Source organism: Falco punctatus, assembly GCF_963210335.1.
Source record: "Falco punctatus genome assembly, chromosome: 14".
Lineage (NCBI taxonomy): Eukaryota > Metazoa > Chordata > Aves > Falconiformes > Falconidae > Falco > Falco punctatus.
This window is the reverse complement of record NC_137594.1, coordinates 17,757,802-17,769,294: the sequence shown is the minus strand read 5'-3', so window position 1 is coordinate 17,769,294 and position 11,493 is coordinate 17,757,802. Positions and strand designations below refer to the sequence as shown.

The following is an 11,493-nucleotide window of genomic DNA, read 5'->3' as shown; positions in this document are numbered from 1 at the left end:
AGCTCTTACTCTTTTGCTTACTCAATTTTGCTTTTTTTTTGTTGTTCATTAATTATTATCATCTGCTTACATATGTGGATAATGAACTCATTTAGCTAGGTTGTCAACAGGGTACAAAAAGTACTTCTAACAAAGAGTTCCAGCAAGCTAAGTGGAAGATGAGAGGCAGCAGTTAAACATAGACAGAAGAAGCTGTTCCAGGAATGAGAAAATTCCCAGTTTGGTAGGCAGAGATCTCACCATGCTGCAGACCTCATCATACTGGTTGTAGGATGGCTCAACCTGTAAAGCACCATGTGTTGCTGTGGGGATCGTTAATATGCCATTGCTATGTTCTTGTCCATTTATAAGATAAGCAACTACCATAAATTGTTATTTAATTTCTCTCTAAAATCAGTGCAGGGGTATAAATACCTTGGAATTGTTAGCATCTATCTTCCGGCATCCATGGAGCAGAATGCTTTTCCATTGATGAGTGGGGGGAATAACTAACTTGATACAGCTAAAATGCAACAAGACAAGTCCCATCCTCTGCATGCTCTCTCAGAGAGCTGGCAGTCATTTCCTGTGGGGGTAGTGGTGTGTGTGGTGGGATTTTGGTGGTTTTTTTCCCTTTATTTTTTTAATTTCTACACCTGCATAACTTCATCCTGTTAGTATTCATATCCAGAACACTTGGCATGCACTGGCATTTAAAACTAAATTACTGTTAATACTCTGTAACACATCAGTAGTAGCATGAAGTGCTACTTTGTGAGATAACAATGGATGCTGTAAATGGAACTTGATTTTTCACAATATCTGACTGTGGCATGAAAAAAGTGGAATCTAAATGGTCATGATACAATAAAGCATCTGCAGACTAGCTGAGGCACTAAATTAGCATTTTTTGATAAAGAATAGTGTGGTGCATAGCCTGTAAACCATGCTAATAGCTTTATCCTTGTAATCCATAAAGCATATACAGCACATGCAGGTGGTTTCTTATTTTTGTATGGACAGAATTTGAGCCTTGTACCCAGGTATGTATCCCATGAATTCCTGGCTTTCTTACAAATCAGATTTCTCTTTTACTTTTTAATTGCTTTCCTTGATTGTTCATATCTAGTGTTGCTATAAACAGCATGTGGCTTAAAGAAAAGCCCCCTCATTTAATTGCATATTGTTGTTGCTGTTATTCTGTACAGATGTTAAAAAAACCTGCAAGTTATTACTATTCACATTCTTATGGCAATTTCACTTCCACTAGTCAAAGATAGGTCAGTGATGGCAAAACATGTGCCCGCTCTATAGTAAACTACTAGATGTGTATTTGTATTCTTATTGTGAGTCTGGAGCAACTACAAAAATTAAAACTTTCCAAGCAGGGATGTTCAGTTGGCTAGCCTCTAAACAGAAGTTTATTGCAACAAGTTATAAACGGCAGGAGAAAAAAAAGCCACCCTCCTCTGTGCTCTGTGGTTTGCCGTAAGAGATCCTCAGAGCTGTGCTGGTTGTGCAGTCATTTCCGCTGAGATACATGTGAATTTTAATAAAAACAGACAGGCCTCTCCAACTGGGGTTTGCAGGCAAACTATATAAAAACATTGGACTGATATCCACAAAAGAGCTGGATATTTGTTCTCGGCCTGCCTGGAAATACGTTAATGCACTCTTATGTAAAAGGAGTTAATGGCAAGAATGGAAAGTGTCCAGCTACAACAGCTAACTTGATAAACCTCAGCATGCTGCCTGTACTGTTCAGCCTGGCTGACGGAAAAAAGATAAATCCAGTCAGTAACTAGGATGAAAAACACTACCTGGTTTTCCAGCCTGAGGCCCTGGCACACCAGCATTTGGGCTGTGCAGGCCACTCTGTGCACACCCCACCCTGAGAGAAAAAGGTGATTTAAAAAAAAAAAAAAAAAAAAAAAATTTTAAAGCTGTGGGACTGCTCTGATTTTGTGTTATTCCTTGGTTTCCCCCAATGTCCCCCCGCACAGCTGATGTCCCCCCCACAGCCATGTGGCCCCCTCACAGCTGATGTCCCCTACACAGCCTTATGGCCCCTCACAGCCAATGCCTCCCTCACAGCCTTGTGGCCCTGCACAGCCCCTGTGCCCCTCACAGCCCTATGGTTCCTCAGAGCCTTGTGGCCCCTCACGGCTGATATTCCCCGCAGAGCTGTGTGGCACTGCACAGCCGTGTGGCCCCTCACAGCCAATGTCCCCCTCACAGCCGTGTGGCCCTGCACAGCCGTGTGGCCCCTCACAGCTGATGTCCCCCTCACAGCCGTGTGGCCCTGCACAGCCGTGTGGCCCCTCACAGCTGATGTCCCCCACAGAACTGTGTGGCCCCATACACCCATGTTGGCCCTGCGCAGCCATGTGGCCCTGCACAGCCACTGTCCCCTCACAGCTGTGTGGCCCTGCACAACCAATGTCCCCTCACGGCTGCGTGGCCCCTCACAGCCATGGCCCCACAGCCCAGCCTGCCCCGCTTGGCAGTTTCAGGGTGGGGTTTGCCCCTGAACCCCAAGCTGGGGTGCGAGCGCTCTTCATGGAGACAGGCCAGTGACGCCAGGCTCTGACCAAACATATCAGTGCAAAGTGGTTACGCAGGACGTGAAGAGGAGAGCTGGCATTTGGGCCCATGTGCGAGGGTGTTTCATATGCTCCCCTCTCCCCACAGCGCCAAACTGTTTCTGTGGGGGGCACAGGAGAGGGTCCACAGGCCCGGGGCAGAGCGGCCCCTGAGGCAGGAGGGTGAGGGGAGTGGGCGGAGCCACTTGTTTTCCCTCAGAAAATGCTGGAAATGTCGGTTCTGACTTCGCTGAGCAGCTGAGCTAGTGCAGTGGGGAGAGGCCCTGCAGTGATGAGGGAGAAATAAACTGAGCGAGTTAGGGATTTCTAAGTAAACATCTGTTTTTTTCAGTTTTATATAAAATGGATTTCTGGCAGGAGTTGCAGAGGGCAAGGAAGAAAACCATGAATATTGATTACTCTCTTAGGAGAGAAGGGTCATTTGTTAAATGTAACCTAACATTTGAGTGCAGGGGAATAGGTTAATTTCAAAGAGTGATTTTCCACATTTTGTATATTGAACGTATTCAAAGAAAGAAGTGATTGACCATGTTAAATCTTTTATCCAGCCCTCAATACCTGTGCTTAATTGACAAGGACTTGGACAAAAACAAGCAATGAAAGGTTAAAAGCTTTTTAATTGTGACTTAGACACCATTGCTTTACTGCAGCTCTTAAGGTTCGCTTTAGCACAGGTTTGGAAATGGCTTATTTTGCAGGGGGGTAAAGGAGAAATTGTAACTGCTGTGAGAAGATCTACCACAGTATAACCTCTGTTTCTCAACTAATTAGGATTCGATGGCAACATTTAGTCATGTCATAGAAGAAAATCAGGAATGTGGTTCCATATGCATTGCTAGTGACTTCGCTCTTGACTCATCTTGCATTGCACATTTCATCTCCTATAAGCTCAGTCTCTGGCTTGTTTGAAGCCCCACAGCCAGCAGTGAGATGTTTGTGGTGGCTTTGGGGCTTTATGCTGCAGATTGGACCATACAGTATGCTTGAAACATTTGATCAGCTGATCCTGGAATAAAGATCTATCAGGCCTTGGGAAAAAAAAAAAAAAAACAAACAACAACACGTCTGTGTATATCATAGCCAGTTTCAGGAGTTTGAATCGTGTGACATTTATGATCAAACATTGAAACAGAGTTGATTATCGTGTGGAACTACGAGCTGAAGAGTTGACCACAGCTGCATCAGTCCTTTGCTGCCTGCTCTCCTTTTCCCTTGCAGGTGTATTTTATTAAGGGCAGAATCTCTAATGATGGCTGAGCCAATTAGGCTGTTAGTGCTGATTACTGATATCTTCCAGGTGATGGGAAACACATGCAGTTTGGTGGGGTGAGTTTTTTTGCTAGCTGATCAAAGAAGTGGTGTTTTTCCACTGTGCTGCATTTTCCTGTAGAAGCTGTAGTGTGGTTTTCCTGGCAGAGTCCTATCAGGACCTTGCCAGCCTAGCACCCGTGAATTTGTACTTGTTGAAGAGTTGGCTTACGTACAAATGTCTGCTGTATAAGTTTTTGCAGTATTTGAAGTACCTCATCAGGAGTGAATTTCCTGCTCTTCCACCTTAACAGTGTGTCAACAGAGGTGTGCTGAAGAAATAGAGGTAACTTTTAGAAAACCTTTTATTTCTCTAATATATAAGCCTATATATGAAACATTTGAAATAAATGTTAGTTGGTAGCTTTGTAAAGTATGTTTATAAATGTTAATATTTTTCCCTTTTTACTGTTTTTTTTACTTACATACAATGAGTTCTGCATTTTCATGTTGTGTTGTATGTTACCTAAAAATAACTGCCTTGATCTGCAATAGAGTTTGTGGACTTTTACATGTGTTGTTTGAGACAATGCACATTTAAATATAGTAGATTTTTTTTTTACGGCCTCTTTGAAGGAAAATAAGCAGTATAGTAGTTTAGTAATTGTTAAATATATAAAAAAAACCTAATAGAAGTCTGAAATGTCTAGCATCAGGAAAGTTTTTGGGGGTGTTTTTTGTTGGGGTGTTGGGTTTTTTTTTACTTTTGAGAATTTGGAGGTTTTCAAAATGCACTTGGAGTCTTGATCATCTTGTCTTCTCAAGTGTTTGTGGGTAGCTTTGTCATTTCCTAGAAATCTCCAGGAGCGATACTGCTCTTTGTGATGATGTAATTTACATCTAGGGATGAATTGCCATCTATGGTGACTTTGTTATTCACATGACTACAATAACATCATATTTGGTTTCAAGTTCTCTTTTCACTTCAGACAGAAGTGTAGCAATTTAGGAAGGGTGATCTTTCTTGTCTGTCATGTGCTGAGTCATTAGTTTCTATGGTCCTGAAGTTACCAATAAGATTCCTAACAGTTAAGGTGAGGATAATATCCACCATCACCTTCTGATTTCTTTGATGCAGGAAACGGACATTTCTCAAGATTGTTCTAAACTGTGATGCAGACATTCAATAGGTCTGTGGATTTTTGCTTCAGAAATTGGTTACAAGTTAACAACTTGACATTCATACCCTCAGTCTTTACTTGCCTGGAACTTAAGATAGACTATTGAGATTTCCAAAATTCATTGACTGTGAAAAAATTCATGGAACTGTTGAATCATTTAGTTTGGAAAATCCCTTTAAGATTGTTGCGTCTAGCTGTTAACCCAGGACTGCTAAGTTCATCACTACACCATGTCCCTGAGCATCACGTCTATACTTTTTTTTAAACACCCCCAGGGATGGTGACTCCACCGCCTCCCCGGCAGCCTGTGCCGATGCCTGACCACCCTTTCAGTGAAGAAATTTCCCCCCACACCCAACCGACCCCTCCCCTGGCGCAGCTCGAGGCTGTTCCCTCTTGTCCCATCGCTTGTTCCCTGGGAGCAGAGACGGACCCCTGCCCACCCCCTCCTGTCAGGTACTTGTAGGGAGCGACCAGGGCCCCCCTGAGCTCCCTCCTCTCCAGGCTGAGCCCCCCCAGTGCCCCCGGCTGCCCCTCAGAAGCCTGGTGCTCCGGCCCCTTCTGGGGCCCGTCCCTGGGCACCCCCAGCCCCTCTGCATCCCCCCTGCCCTGAGGGGCCCAGAACTGAGCCCAGGGCTTCAGGGGCGGCCGCACCAGTGCCAAATGCATGCAGGGAAGGTTAATGAGAGCACTTCCCTTATATTGCTGGCCATGCTATTTCAGATACAAGCCAGGATGCTGCTGGCCTTCTTGGCCACCTGGGCACACTTCTGGCTCACACTCAGCCAGCAACCCAGGCCCCTTCCTGCTGGCACGTTTCCAGTCGCACTTCCCCAAACCTGCAGCATTGTGAGGGGTTGTTGTGACCTGAGTGCAGGATCTGGTGCTTCTCTTTGTTGAACCTTATACAACTGGCCATGGCCCATCGGTCCAGCCTGCTCAGATCCCTCTGCAAAGCCTGCTGGCCCTCCAGCAGATCAACACACACCACCCACCCACCCCCTGCAGCCTGTTGTAGTCTGCAAACTGACTGAGGGAGCACTCGATCCCCTTGCCCAGGTTGTCAATAAAGACATTAAACAGGATTAAGCTCAGCACTGAGCCCTTGGGAACACCACTTGTGACTGGCCACCAGCAGGATGTAACTCCATTTACTACCACGCTTTGGGCTCGGCCAGCCAGCCAGCTTTTAACCTAGTGTAGGGTACACCCATCCATGCCAGGAGCATCTGGTTTCTCCAGGAGATGCTGTGGGAGATGGTGTCAAAGTCTTTACTGAAGTCTAGGTGGACAACATCCATAGCCTTTCCCTCATCCACCAAGTGGGTCATATTGTCATAGAGGGAGATTAGGTTCATCAAGCAGGGCCTGCCGTTCATAAACAGAAATGCTCTGAGGGCAACAACACACTGGACATACACCCCAAACCCAAAACCCAACATAACCCAAAAAACCCAACAACTCTGCTTTTGCATGTTTTGTGGAAATTGAGTTTTACTATCTGGCAATAATTCTTTCTCTGCAGGACACTATACCTGGCCCGAAATAATTTGTGCACAAATGTGGCTGATGAGCTCATTGTTGCTGTGATATATGACTGTCTTATTTTGATAATTCAATTCATGGTCTCCATACAGAGGTCTTCTTTTATCAGAACCACTTTCCCATTAAAATCTTTCAGTCAGTCCTCCTTCTTTTCCAAATGTCATCATCTGCACAAAGAATCCTTAATGACCCAAGATTATTCAGAACTTCTTTGTAGCCATGGGAACCGAGCTCCAATCCTGTGACAAAAAAACCAAAAAACCACAAAAAACAAACCAAAAAAACCCAAAAAACAAACTAACAAAAAAAACCCCACCCCATGAGCCTGCACTACTTGCAGTGATGGAGACCTTGCAGGAGAGTGTAGATGTGCAACAGTTCTTGTACAGAGATGAACTCTTTCTCCGTCTATTCAGCTGTATCCCTGATGTTTGGGGTTTGGTTGATTGTTTTAACTGTTGTGTTTTCTGTTGGTGTTTGTTTTTTGGGTTTTTTTAATTATCCAAAACCTTTAATGTGTTTTGAGGGGTAATATGCTTAATTTACAAGCCTCTCTACCATATTACTGAAATCTCGATCTTTAAGTTTTTATATTTCTTGCTGTTACAGTATTATATGTCAACACTGTTGGCTGGTGTGACTAATACTGTTAGTGCTGTTAATCAGTAAAACTGTGTTTCTCAAAAGAACTTTCAGGTTTGTCTATTTGTTCATGACTTTAGATAAATAATTGTTCAATGGCATGACAAATTTGGCAGAAGTTCCAGCAGTGAAATGTTGCATTGTCTTTAGACTGTGTGACAAACCTGGTGTGTGATCAACCTGTCCTCTAATATTCCATTACCAGGCTAATATAATCCTGTTTGTAGTTCAGAAGGCATTTTCTTTCTGATGTTCTGTATTTCTGTGACACATGTTATTTTGATCAAAACATTTCATTGATTGAGAGGACAGCGTTTATAAGTGGGTTTGGTTTTGTGAGGTTTTGTTCATTTATTTTTTTCAAAAAATTTAAGGATACTTCAGCAGATCAGTTGCTGAGGACCTGTTTCAACATGGAGAAAAAACTCACTTCCGTTAAATTAAATTACGGGATTTGGACAATAGCAGGAGAGGCTGACAGGCTCTAAAGTGGCAGAAGCTTTTGTACATCATGTATCAAAATATGTCAAATATGAATCGCTATGTTGGGTATACTGTAGTGCTGAGCAGGTTCCAGGTGTATGCTAATGAGACTGTGAAGTGAACAAGATGCCAGGATAACATGTGGTGTATTTTTGACACACAGTAGAAGACATTCTTAACTCCTAATCTATCAAAGTATTTGATTTGGAGTTAAGAACAGATGACTTCTGGTTTTGTTTTATCTTGTAGCTGAGTTAATGGACTGGAGCAAGTAATTTCCTCAACTTTTATTAACTTCTGTTGTTTTAATGGAAGTTAACGAGTGGAGTCTTTGCCCCTGCTGATGGTTAACACAGAAAAGACTCTTCTTTTGCTAGGGCAGTATTTTAAGTTGTTCTAGTGCTCTGCTAATTTTCTATAATGTATTGAGTTCATACTGGTCAGAAAAACAACCATTATGTATTACAGCTCATAAAACTCAAACCAAATCAGTCCAGAGTAGTATACACTGTTTTACCACATAGTATTTCTCATTTTGGTACTTCTCTTCAGGAAATCAGCTAAAAAGAGGATTGGATTCTTCCTCTCAGATGAACTTATCCACTCAGCCAGCCAAAAAACCCACTTGATAAGGCGTGATGGAGAACAGAGTTTACCTTTAATGTTATGGAGGTCTGAATCTCTGAAGAAGAATTGAAGGCTTAGTGTTTTCCATTAATGATTACTTTTTACTTAGTGAAAAGATGTAAGAATGAAATTAAGAATGAAATTATTTCTCCCCCATCCCCCCAATCTGGGATGGCTGTGAATAACAGTCGTCCGTTTAAGAGTTCTGCTGTCCCAGAGGAAGAAAAATCCTCATCACTTTTAAGGAAGTCACAATTTGGTCCACTTGAAACAAAATAAATTTCTTGTTCCTAAGCACAAGCTTTAAGTTTTCTCTGAGTGACTATGAGAAGGTCACAAGCATGAATCACTATTTTTTCTGAATCACATTAAGTTCTTGCAATATTGCAAGCTAGATATCAATTCCTATGAAGTTAGAAAGATAGCACTTTGCATACACCCTTTTTACGTTGCCAAGACTGATTATTAAAGGCGCTTGAAAAAATAAGACAAATTGTAATCTCTATTGAAGCTGTTTAACACCAGTGAGTGCTAGGAAAAAAGTAAAAACGAAGGGGCTGAGATGATCAGTGAGCACGTTTTGGGGATAGGTGGTATTTGATCTACACTTGCCATGTTTCACTGTGATCACAAGTATTTCACTATAAAGTTATATTGGTTGCCATAACACTTTTTTTTCTGTGCTGGATTATGCACTCTTTCAATAAGTATAAGAAAAAAATTGGCATATTTTCTGCATGCTTTTTGGAAGCTTTGTATGCTTAATACTTATCTATTGGGTACTGGTTTCTTGTTTTGCCACTTGCTTATCTTTCTTTTAGAAAGAAATGGTCTTACCAGTTTACAAGCCTTACTTTCTCATAAGTGTATAACCACAATGATTTGCCCCCCAGAAAAAAAGTCTTTCAGTTTTGAGAACTACAGTTTATGACTTGCAAAATTACATATAGAATTCTTACGAGTACATAGTAAATTTCTTCTCTTGGTCATTGTCCCTTCATTATTTTTCTATGTCGTCTTATTCAAGCTGTATCTGTGGTTTATGCCTCCCTCCCACTGTGTGGAAGTCTTACAGACTATGTCGGTTTCGAGTCTGTGCTTGATACTCCTTGTCAATCCAGGGCTATGAAGAAATCTGATGTATCTCAAAATGTAAAGTAGGCCTTGGTGAGCTGGTTCAAATGGAAGCCCAATGGAGTGGCCTCTCTTTTTTGTTACAAGCATGAGCTCATGTACTGCCAAGCATTTTTATCTTTTAATTTATAAAACCCTAGTTCAATCTCTTCTCCCCCCCCCCCCCCCCCCCCCCCCCCCCAGCCATTTTTGGGTAAAAGGCATCATCTACTTCTCAACATAGCACAAAAGCAAAAAATACATAAAATGCTGAGGAAAAGGCTATGTATCACAGTACTTCTGGCCAACTAGAAATTCTCTAGGAATTGAGAATTTCTGACTAGAAATGTTGAATTTTAATGCTTATCTGAACAGAGCTGTAGTTACAGATTTTTTTGTAATTTACCCTTCATTCCTTTTAGAGGTATTGCAGTTACTAAGGTTCAAGAAGGCCACGACATAGAGAAACTGAACTTGATTTTAAGTTATTGTCTAAAATGCATGAAAGCGAGATTAGAATTTGACTTGATGCATTCATCGATCTGTTTAACATATAACTTAGATTTTACCAACCAGTGACTCATCTATTTTGCCATAGAGACTTTTTCCTTTGTCAAAAGAATGTGACTATAGAAAAAATGATGCTTGAATTGTGCATGCTTTGTACAATCCTCCAAAGGAAGGAGGAGAGGAAGGTTCTCAGGAGAACTTAAAATAGTTCTGTATCAAACGTTTGAATTAAAAAAAAAAAAAAAAATCAGTTTATCACTGCTCTTCAGATGAGCGAGTAGTAGTGGACTCTATTCTCCTTCCGTGAATAAAGCACACAGGACTACTGAGTTGTTTGTGTACTTTGTAGTGTCAATAGATCTATACAGTATTTATGACAATAGAGTCTTATGTTCTCTTATTGCTGGAGAAATGAGGACAAATTAATAGATGTTACAAGGTCTCATTCCCATATTGTATGGTTTCTGAAGTTGTTATATTTTTATAGAAGTTTATAAATGTTTGAAAAGCTGTCTTTGTAATAGTGTCTTTTAAGATCATGTCTTACAAATAAGTTTGTGCAATATTTTTGTTTCTTAATGGGGATGGCAGTTTTTTTCTTGCTGGCATTTAACTTTGAAATAGAACCTTTATGTTCTGAATACTTGCTATTTTTAGGGAATTCATAATAGGCAGGATAATAATGTGTATGTATACACATGTTGGTAGGACTTTCAAAATGTATGTTGACTTGGGGGGAATTTAAAAAAAACAGGGAAGTTTAGTTCAGAAACTCTTGGGTTTTCTACTTACTTGTGCAGTCCTTGGAACATTCATCATGTTAGCTTATCAGATAGTGGGTTTTCTTTCAGCTGAAATAGAAAAGTCTAGATGATACGCCCTTGGCACAGTACTATAAACTAGCTTACACAATGCCTGTTAGCAAGGGTGAAATGTACTGTTGTGGTTTTGTGAAGTCAGTTTTGACTCGGAGCTTCTGAAGTTCCTATCAGCTAGAGTGCAATAGGTATCCTGGAATCTCAGTATCTGTTTAGATAAGAGCCATGTCAATCTCTCAGTCTATATTAACTGCTTTGTATTACACGTATCTCTGGAATATATGTCTTGGGGTATGGAAGGTTGAAAGAGAAAGAAAAACTGGAATGCATCTTCATCTGCTCAGGTGTTCCTTGATTCTTTTCTGCATTTTGGATTGTGCGTTGATCTATTCTACGAAGGCATGCATTTCTGCATAACATGAAAAATGCAAATTCTGCTTGGGTACACTGGTGACAGCAGCTTTCGAAGAGCTACAGTGATGTTTGAGCAGATCTTGTGCTGATTCTAGGAGTTTTCTATGAATATAATGGGGAACCAAACTTCAGGGGCAGAACAGAGGTCCAAACTATTTGCTGTTATTAAAAATTTGTTCTAGAAATGTATTTAGCTATAACATCTGAACAAAATTAAACTGTATTGCATTATATTTTGATCTCCATCTGACTTAGTAAAATAAGACTATATTCTTTTTCTTCAGTAAATTTTATTGAATGAAAAGCTTTATTTTTTCCAGAAAAAAATTG

The 11,493-nt window shown here is 41.1% G+C and overlaps 1 protein-coding gene across 2 annotated transcripts in view; it reads left to right on the top strand.

Annotated features, from left to right (window-relative positions):
- The window catches only part of TOX3 (TOX high mobility group box family member 3), a 489,533-nt gene that overhangs the window by 149,271 nt on the left and 328,769 nt on the right, over positions 1 to 11,493 (top strand). The window lies entirely within an intron of this gene.